General features: G+C 39.3%; 1 long non-coding RNA gene across 1 annotated transcript; it reads left to right on the forward strand.

The window, feature by feature from the left end:
* The first annotated feature begins 847 nt into the window (after positions 1 to 847).
* LOC133261730 (uncharacterized) lies at positions 848 to 6,857 on the forward strand. Its single transcript, XR_009741122.1, has 3 exons — positions 848 to 1,029; positions 1,257 to 1,464; positions 4,927 to 6,857. It is a non-coding gene; the product is annotated as an uncharacterized LOC133261730 (long non-coding RNA).
* The last annotated feature ends 2,147 nt before the right edge of the window (positions 6,858 to 9,004 follow it).

Here is a 9,004-nt window from a genome sequence, read left to right on the forward strand (position 1 = left end):
TATGGTGTTGTGATTGAAAATGTAGGCTCTGCCTTCAAACAATCTGGGTTTGAATTCCAGCTATGCTAATTACCAGCTACTTCTGCATGGCGTCTTTATTTCCTCTTTTGTAAAGTGGAGCCAATATCTGCCTCTCCAGGTTGTTGTGAGGGTTAAAAGTGATAGTGTTTCTACAGAATTTCACAGAGTTCACTACCTTAACTATTGCTATTATGGATAAATCTCACCTTTTTTTGTTATGCCATTCTTATGCATAATGTTTTTTCTCTTTTCCATTCATATTCTTCAATACATATGGCTACTCTGCTCTCGTTGGACCAGTGCTTTTATTATTTCCTCACAGCTCTATTCTTTTAATTAATTTCAGTCTTTTAATCATCTCTGAACTTGTCCTAATTATTTTTTCCAGTTCTAAGAGGATTTTCTTTTGGAGCAACGAGAGAAAGTGTGGAATACAGAGAAAGTCAAGTCCTGACCCTACCTTTTTGCTTCTGTCTTTAGAGAACCAAAAAAGTACCAGTAATTTCCTGTTCCTGTATAAGTTGACAGATTTGGTGTTATTTGTTTGTTTCACCCTTCAGATCATTTTCTTTGGAGAGGAACTATCAACTACTTGTTAGGGAGTTGCCTCTGATCCCCATGATTCCACACAGAAAACCAGGGTGCCTGTTTTCAAGGGCAAAGGCCCAGGATCAAGCAGTAGGTGAATTTCAAAATTTTGATACTCTTAATGGCCAATATGAAAACATTTAAAAATATATGATATAATACCATTGGAAAATCTGTACAAAGACTCTTTAATCATGGTTGTTCCATTCCTGTGCTTTGTGTGTCGTGGGTAGCCACAGTTAAGTGCTTCAGAATATCCCCTCAACCCAGCCCAGTGAAGAACAATTTGCAGTCTACTACTGTGGTCTACTACACGTGGGAGCAATAAGGCAATTAAAAGCAATCAGATGACTACTGCATTCCATCCATCTTTCTCCTCTTGACTTTCTGCATTCATCAGCCATGGAGATAAATTTAAATGTAATTATCATATTTTACTATAATTACATGAGAACTCAATACATAGTTTACTTCCCCTGGACTTTTAGACAAAGGTAATGGGAGATCCGACCTAACTAAAATGACCCAGTTCTAATGCTTTGTGACTCAATTAGATCTGAAAGTTGAAGATAGAAAGAAAACTGCTTTAATATTCTGTTATCCTTAAAAATTAAATTTAATCTCCTTTATTTTTTTATGTGGTGCAGCACTGTTAGAAGGAAATATTTTCCCTCTTCACACAAAACATTATGGAATGAGCATCAGCCTTTCCTCTGAGGACTTTTATGCTCGGCCATTGCTGGCTGTAGGATGTGGCATGGAATGGACAAACATGACCTCGTGATCCTTCTGCTAATGTGGACCTTTGAGGAAGATCAGGCAGATTTTCCAGACAACTGGTTTAAAAGCACAGAGGTAGATAAACTGAAAGCACTGCTCTGCCTCGGCCTTGGCATCAGCTCGTCTTTGAAGCCATGAGTCATTTTCCTCTTAGCAAGGGAAAATGCTATTGAAACAATTCATTCCTCAATGATTCAGAAAGAATTTTGAAAAACTGATGACAATGTTGTCCATTATTTTGTGATGGTTACAGATTTCTCTGATTTTTCCCAAGCTCCAGGGGACTTTTCTAATTATTCATCTTAATGATTGTAGGCAGTGAGCTGGCAGAGGTTGGTTTTTTGGTTGGGATGTTGTCTTAGAGGTAAGTTTTTAGTATCAAGGCCAAGACACTTGGGTCTCCAGATTCCATGACAAATGGAGCCATTGGTGAATTTTAAAAAAGGAATTCCCCAAACTCTGACTTGTTTTGGTCCATTTGATTGGGGCTTCTCTGATGGCTCAGTGCTAAAGACCATCTGCCAATGCAGTGGATGTGGGTTCAATCCCTGGGTCAGAAAGATCCCCTGGAGAAGGAAATGGCAACCCACTTCAGTATTCTTGCCTGGAAAATCCCATGACAGATGAGCCTGGCGGGCTACAGTCCATAGGGTTGCAAAAGAGCTGGACATGACTTAGCAACTAAACAATAGATTGTTTGACTTTATGAAAAGTAAGATGAAGCAAGAGCTTAAGATTGAAACTTTCAATATGAGGAAATGTGTTGATTGACCTGTTATTTAAACTGGAAAGAAATATAAAGGGTAGAGACAGTTCAACTGACTTAAACAAAAACCACACACACACACACACACACACACACACAAAACTTTAATGAGGAGTTTTAATTGTCTGCTTGGATAATTAACATTTATCTTGCCTATCTCTTTTTTGCATTTGACAGATTATTTCATGGAACCCTGATATAATTTAGGTAGTCACAGATTTTATACATAAATGGAATAGGCTGTGGTAGCATGTAAACCATTATATTTTTATAAAAACAGGTGATTTTGCTTATCAATTACTGTGCATAATTGATAAGCAAAAGACATCTGGGGGTATACATTACACTCATCAAAGTGATAGTCCAGGCAAAAATAGCCCTCAGGAGATTCTATGCAGGCTGCTGCAGTGTCCTAGCAAGTCATAAAGTCGGAGTGAAGGTGGAGCCAGAGAAAGATGGCATTTGGTGATCCAAGAACCAAAAGTTTGCAGTAGGATGCTCAAGAACAGGAATTAAGGTCTGTGTGTGAATTTCCAGGAGTGAGAAATGCAGGGCCCTGTGTCCAAGAAGAGCTACAATATTAGGAAGGTATCCAACAGGGATCAGAATAGGGACTGAGTCCCCAGACTGGTGGTGACTGGGTTTCAGCACCAAGGCAGAAGCTCAGTTTAATGAATCAGTCAGTTAGTAAGCAAACACTTATTGAGTGACTACTGTATGCCATTGGTATGCCAGGTTCTGAATGTACAAAGGAAAACAAGACACAGCTGCTGTCCTCTAATTTCTCACAATTACAGACTGGGATGCAAGTTTATGACCTAACTAGGAACAAGTATCACAAGATGATAAATATTAGAATAGAGAGAGCTGGCATTATTTATGTCTTTTCTGCCAGTTGTCAGGAATGGTCTCTTAGATTGGGGATAAGGAGTATTTAGACGGGGATTAAGTAATTCTGTCTATGAGGAAAAGAAGGCTGTAGAGGTCAGACTGAGTCAGGGCCTGCCTCTGCTTAGATGATTTATGCAGGAGCAGCAAGATGGCATTTTTAAAGTCTTGGCAGATATATCCTTGCTCCATATACTGTCACAGCTCAAAAAGAGCGGATGAAGAACTGTGACTGGAATTAGAGTTCTCCTTTACTCTCAGCAGTGGGCTTCATACATTTCAGCTAATCTAACTATCAAAGAGTTTCAAGGAGGAAAATATGTAGAAAGTAAAATAATTCATTTGCAGTTGAGGGGATGCATCCAAGAAAAGACAGGCATGGTAAATCATGCTTTTCCTCCATTTGCTCATTTCTCTAGAAAGGAAAATCCTCGTGATTTATTTCATCCCCTAAGTGATTCTTCAATTATTTTTATCCACATGTGATTTCTCTGTATATTTCTTCATAATACTTTGTTTACATCTATTGTTTATACTAACCCCAAAGATGCAACCAAATTTGTCATTTCATATGCTACAGGACATGTGAACAAAACATAACAAAACAATGTAACAAATATAAGCAAGTTTAGTCTAATCTGCCAAGCACTGAACTTAGTCCATTGGTAAGACATCTATTAGGTTGCATGAGATGGTGGGAATGAACTCTGGCCTAGGAATCAGGAAATTCCGTATCTACCCTGCCATCCCGTTTCATGCATGGTGACATTACCTACTTCGGTTTCCTTATCTCTCACATGCTTAGGTCCTGCATATATTACAAGTTTTAAATGAAACGATGATGACAAATACAAGTACTTCCAATTGTGGCCTACAGCCTCCTCCAAGCCTCATTTCTACACCATCCCTCTATGTATCTTCACCTTCAGGAAAATGAACATTTGACTTGGCCTTTATCTCTTATAGTTCAGAAAGTAGCTCTTCTATTTTCCCTCAGAAACACTTGGGTCAGTCTCTACTATCTAGAAAACAGTGAAAAGTGAAAGTGAAGTCGCTCAGTCGTGTCCGACTTTTGCAACCCCATGGACTGTAGCCTATCATGCTCCTCCATCCGTGGGATTTTCCAGGCAAGAGTGCTAGAGTAGATTGCCATTTCCTTCTCCAGGGGATCTTCCCGACCCAGGAATCAAACCCGGGTCTCCTGCGTTGCAGGTAGACACTTTACCGTCTGAGCCACCAGGGAAGCTGCTAGAAAATGGTGAATGAGGATACAAAGCGACCATTCTTGTTTCCTTGACGAGTGTGGTTTAAGCAAGTTGAGCTGGTTGCCCATTTCTGGATGATTTAGGCTTGAGCCAAAATTCAACAGTATGTGAGATTTTTATTGGTTTGTTTGTTTCCTAGTAGTTTGGATTTCTCAGAGAGAGGTTGCTCTAGTTAAGACACCTTACTTTACAGTCAGCAACTTACTTGGGGGTTTCTGTGCTGGAACTAATGCTTCCATCAGATACAGATAAAAACAAAATGTAAAAGTCTAGAATGACTTCTGTTTATTTCAACTAATTGAGGGACTAATTGGCTGTTCTTTAGCCATGTTTCTCAGGGGCATATCGTTCTAATCAGATAAATTGATTATTCTTTCTGTGTGCTTTTGAAGAAGCAATGATTTTTGTTGGAATATGCCTTTACTATTATGTTTAACTGTATTAACAGATATATGTTGCTAACAGTGTAGGCAAGTAGCATGTATTGAGAATTGCAATGATCTGCTGCAGGGATTTTAAATGTCATCCGTCTTCTTAGGTCCATTGCAGATAAGTAATCAAAGCTCAGAAAAGTTACCTAAATTAATCAGGGCAAACTATTAATATTTTTTCTTTCAGGATTGAAGCCCAGCTCTTCTTGACTCTGAAATGCAACTTTTGATGAGAAGATTACATACTGAAAATGTAAGAAAGAACAAAAATAAATAACCAAAATAAAATAAAACGAACCTCTTTATAATGCCTTGAGGCAAACTCCAAGTTATAACTTCAAGATACTGCTATGCCAGAGTAAGTCAAATTTGGCTTGTTTTAAACTTTCATGTTTAAACGAGGAGATATTTTTGTCTCCTGGGTTTAGCACATACTTGAAAATGAAAGTGTTAGTCGCTCAGTTGTTTCAGGCTCTTTGCAGCCCGCCAGGCTCCTCTGTCCATGGGATTCTCTAGGCAAGAACACTGGAGTGAGTTGCCATTTACCTTCCCCAGGGGATCTTCCTGACCCAGGGATCAAACCCGGGTCTCCTGCACTGCAGGTGGATTCTTTACTGTCTGAGCCAGCGAAGCCCAGCAAATACTTGGTGCTTGATAAATATAGATTGACTGGGGATGTGACAGTTGCACTAGGAAAGAGCTTTGCTTGTACATTTCAGAAAGACACTGGAGAGGCCTTCTGGAGCATGTGTGCAGTTGTGGCAGCTCCAGAACTGGCCATGACTCCTCTGTGGGAGAGGGAAGTGGTTTCCTCTAGGAAGAGGGTTGAGCAATAAAGCCACAGAGGTTTGCTGACACATTTGCTAGGCATGACTTATGCTCATTTGGAAGTTATTCTGTGGCTCCATTAATAAGGTGTTTCCCAGTGCATCACAGCTGCCCACCATCCATCCCCTCTTCCAGTGGGGTCGATGGCGTCCCGGTTTGTGGCAAAAGCAATTATTCCCTCACTGCCAACCCTGATTATACATCACTTGACTCCAGTAATGAGCAGAGAAATTCAGCAATACCAGTAAATCAATGTTTGCCAGGTGTGGGGTATCACTAATCTTTTGACTCTGAGAATGCTGGGGATGTGTAAGTTTATCAAGCATTCTTAGGAATAACTGTCACTACTGCTTGCAGGATTAACGGATGAAAGCTAAAGTAGTTTCTTTGCATTGGGGTAATTTATTTTCTTTTTTCTTTTATAGTTTGTTGGTTTCTAATTATAAGATAATATATGGTATTAGAGAATATTCTGTAGAAAAGTTGAGAGAAGAGAAAAACATCATTTACAATTCTACCACAATAAATAAGACAACTACTGCTGACATTTTGTTGGATTTCTTTTTGGTCTTGGCAGCTGAGATCATACTGAACATATAATTAGTATACCTTTTCTTGCCTCTTCACTTAATATTATTTGACTACTTTCGTAAGTTATTAAAAGCACAAAAAAACCTTTTAATGGCTTTTTAACTTATTATAATTATTTTCAATGTTATTATAAAGCCTCCCAAATGTATGTAATGGTTATATAATATTTTCTCCTATAAAGTGAAAGTCCCTCAGTCCTGTCTGACTCTTTGTGACCCCATGGACTGTACAATCCAAGGAACTCTCCAGGCCAGAATACTGGAGTGGGTAGCCTTTCCCTTCTGCAGGGGATCTTCCCAACCCAGGGATTGAACCCAGGTCTGCCACATTGCAGGCGGATTCTTTACCAGCTGAGCCACCAGGATACTCCAAGAATATTGGAGTGGGTAGCCTATCCCTTCTCCAGTGGATCTTCCTGACCCAGGAATCGAACCGGGGTCTCCTGCATTGCAGGTCGATTCTTGACCAACTGAGCTATGAGGGAAGCCCTTTCTTCTATATATCAGCCTATTTTTCCGAGGTCACATACCTGGTTATTCGCAGAACCAGGGCTAGAAACCATTTTCTCTTATTCATCTAAGAGCATAATCCAAGTAAGTTTTTCTTCACATTCTCAGATGAAGGATAATATTAAAAGTAGAATGGGGTTTTGATTAAAACTGAACTTACTCTTCAAAAAGAGTTTCACATCCTGTATATTCAGTCTTTTTCATGTTTCCCAGAAGAACACTTTTGTTTTAAGGGAGTTAAAAGAATGCAGGGAAAGAACAACACTGGTAGTACACTCTAATAGGATTTATTTTACTGGTTAAGTAGTACATCACCTTTGTGTCTGTACAGCTGGAATATAAGCAGATTTTAAGTGACAAATGCTATAACATTATGGCATCTACTCTAGGTTTGTGGGACTAAGTTATGTTGTGGGTTCAATTATAACAGTTTGATCTATAGTTTGAGTATGAACACTGAGATTCTTCTCCCCTCCACCAAGCTTTGACATTTTTTTAAGATGAAGAAATAGGAATGTGGAAGTATAATCATTTGTCTGAGGTCACAGAGGGAGATGATTGCACAGCTGGAATGTAAGCCTTGTATTTGACTAAAACCTTGGCTTTGTTTGTGGGTCTAGCTAGACACATAAAGCTTTTCTCTTCCCCAGCAATGACTTTTAGTACCAGCTTTCAGAGACTGACATTCAATCTAAGCTTTGTGATCAGTATTTAGCAGGAGAAGAAGGGGAGGAATTACTTATCTTTTTGCATACATTAGCATGCAAATGACTCTTTTCTCTGCACTGTGGAAGGGTCTGAAATGATCACATATACAATATATCTTTTATCAGTGGTCCTGGATACAAATGTTGCTTTGATGAATCCACATTTAGAGGCCTTCTCCAAACATTTACAGTGCTTTTTAGGATTAGAACTTCTACCTACTGTCATTTTTAACAAAAGGAGAATTATGATTAAGTTAATTTATGCATTATTTACCCTGGTCTAAACAGTCATCCTGGTATATTATTTTTTTCCAGTGGTTTTCCTATATTTAAAAGAGAACGTGAATATGTTCCCAGAATTTTCCAAGATTATGGTATTTGTTTATTTGTTGATCTGTTAAGACTTTCTTGCTAAACAGCTATACATTGGCCGAGGAAAGCCACATGAATTTACCCATATTTATTTTTCTCTGATAAATTAAGGTCACTCTTATGATCTTAGAGGTCTCACAGAGAAAACTTAAGACAGGTCCTGGGCTTCCAAGGTGGCTAACTGATTAAAAAAAAAAAAAAAAAAATCCACCTACCAATGCAGGAGATGTGGGTTTGATCCCTGGTCTGGGAAGATTCCACATGCTGAGGGGCAGCTAAGCCCAGGAACCACAACTGTTGAGCCTGCATGCCCTAGAACCACTGGTGCACTGCAGTAGAGAATCACCCCCTCTCATCACAACTAGAGAGATGCCTGCTCAGCAGCGAAGACCCAGCACAGCCAAAAATAAATAAATAAAATTACTAACAAAAAAAAAAAAAAAAAAGAAAGGAAGACAGAACAGGCCCTCCAATTAAATTCCCTGCTGACAGTCCTTCCCTAGAAGACTTCCCTATTGAAGTATCCTTGACCCATGATCCTAATCTGCAAGCAATCTTGCCCAGGCAAGGTGTCCCCTCTAACTAGCAAGCATTTCATTTGGCAGAGTTATCCCTTTGTTCTTTGCAGGCTTTAGTGTCAGGAGGTGAAGGTGAAGGTGAAGTCGCTCAGTCGTGTTCGACTCTTTGCGACCCCGTAGACTGTAGCCTACCAGGCTTCTCTGTCCATGGGATTCTCCAGGCAAGAATACTGATTGCAAATCTTTGTTTTTTTTCATGACCTAACCCTTTGCTTTTTCATGCCTAATTTCGTTGATGAAATTTAGCAACTTTATTTTGATGTGACAAACTGCACGTAAAGTGTACAACTTGATAAGTTTTGACATGTGTATACACTCGTGAAGCCTTCACCACAATCAAGATGATGAACATATTCTGCAACCCCAAGAGTCTCTTTTGCTCTTTCGTGATCCCTCCCTCACCTCCCTCCCTGCCTCCTCCGGCACCCTCAGGCAACCGCTGATCTGCTTTGTGTCAGTACAGATTAGTGTCCATTTACTACGAATTTTATATAACTGGCAGAGTCATACAGAATGTATTATTTTCTTGGTCTGGTTTCTTTTACTCAGCATAATTTTTCTGAGATATGTTCATGTTGTCGGATGTATCCTTTTCATGCTGAATAGTATTCTATCATATGGATAAATCACAATTTATATCCGTTCACGTCATCCAGTTATGAATGCAATAACCTTTACAG

The sequence above is a fragment of the Bos javanicus genome, chromosome 1 (assembly GCF_032452875.1).
Source record: "Bos javanicus breed banteng chromosome 1, ARS-OSU_banteng_1.0, whole genome shotgun sequence".
NCBI classification, from domain to species: Eukaryota; Metazoa; Chordata; class Mammalia; order Artiodactyla; family Bovidae; genus Bos; species Bos javanicus.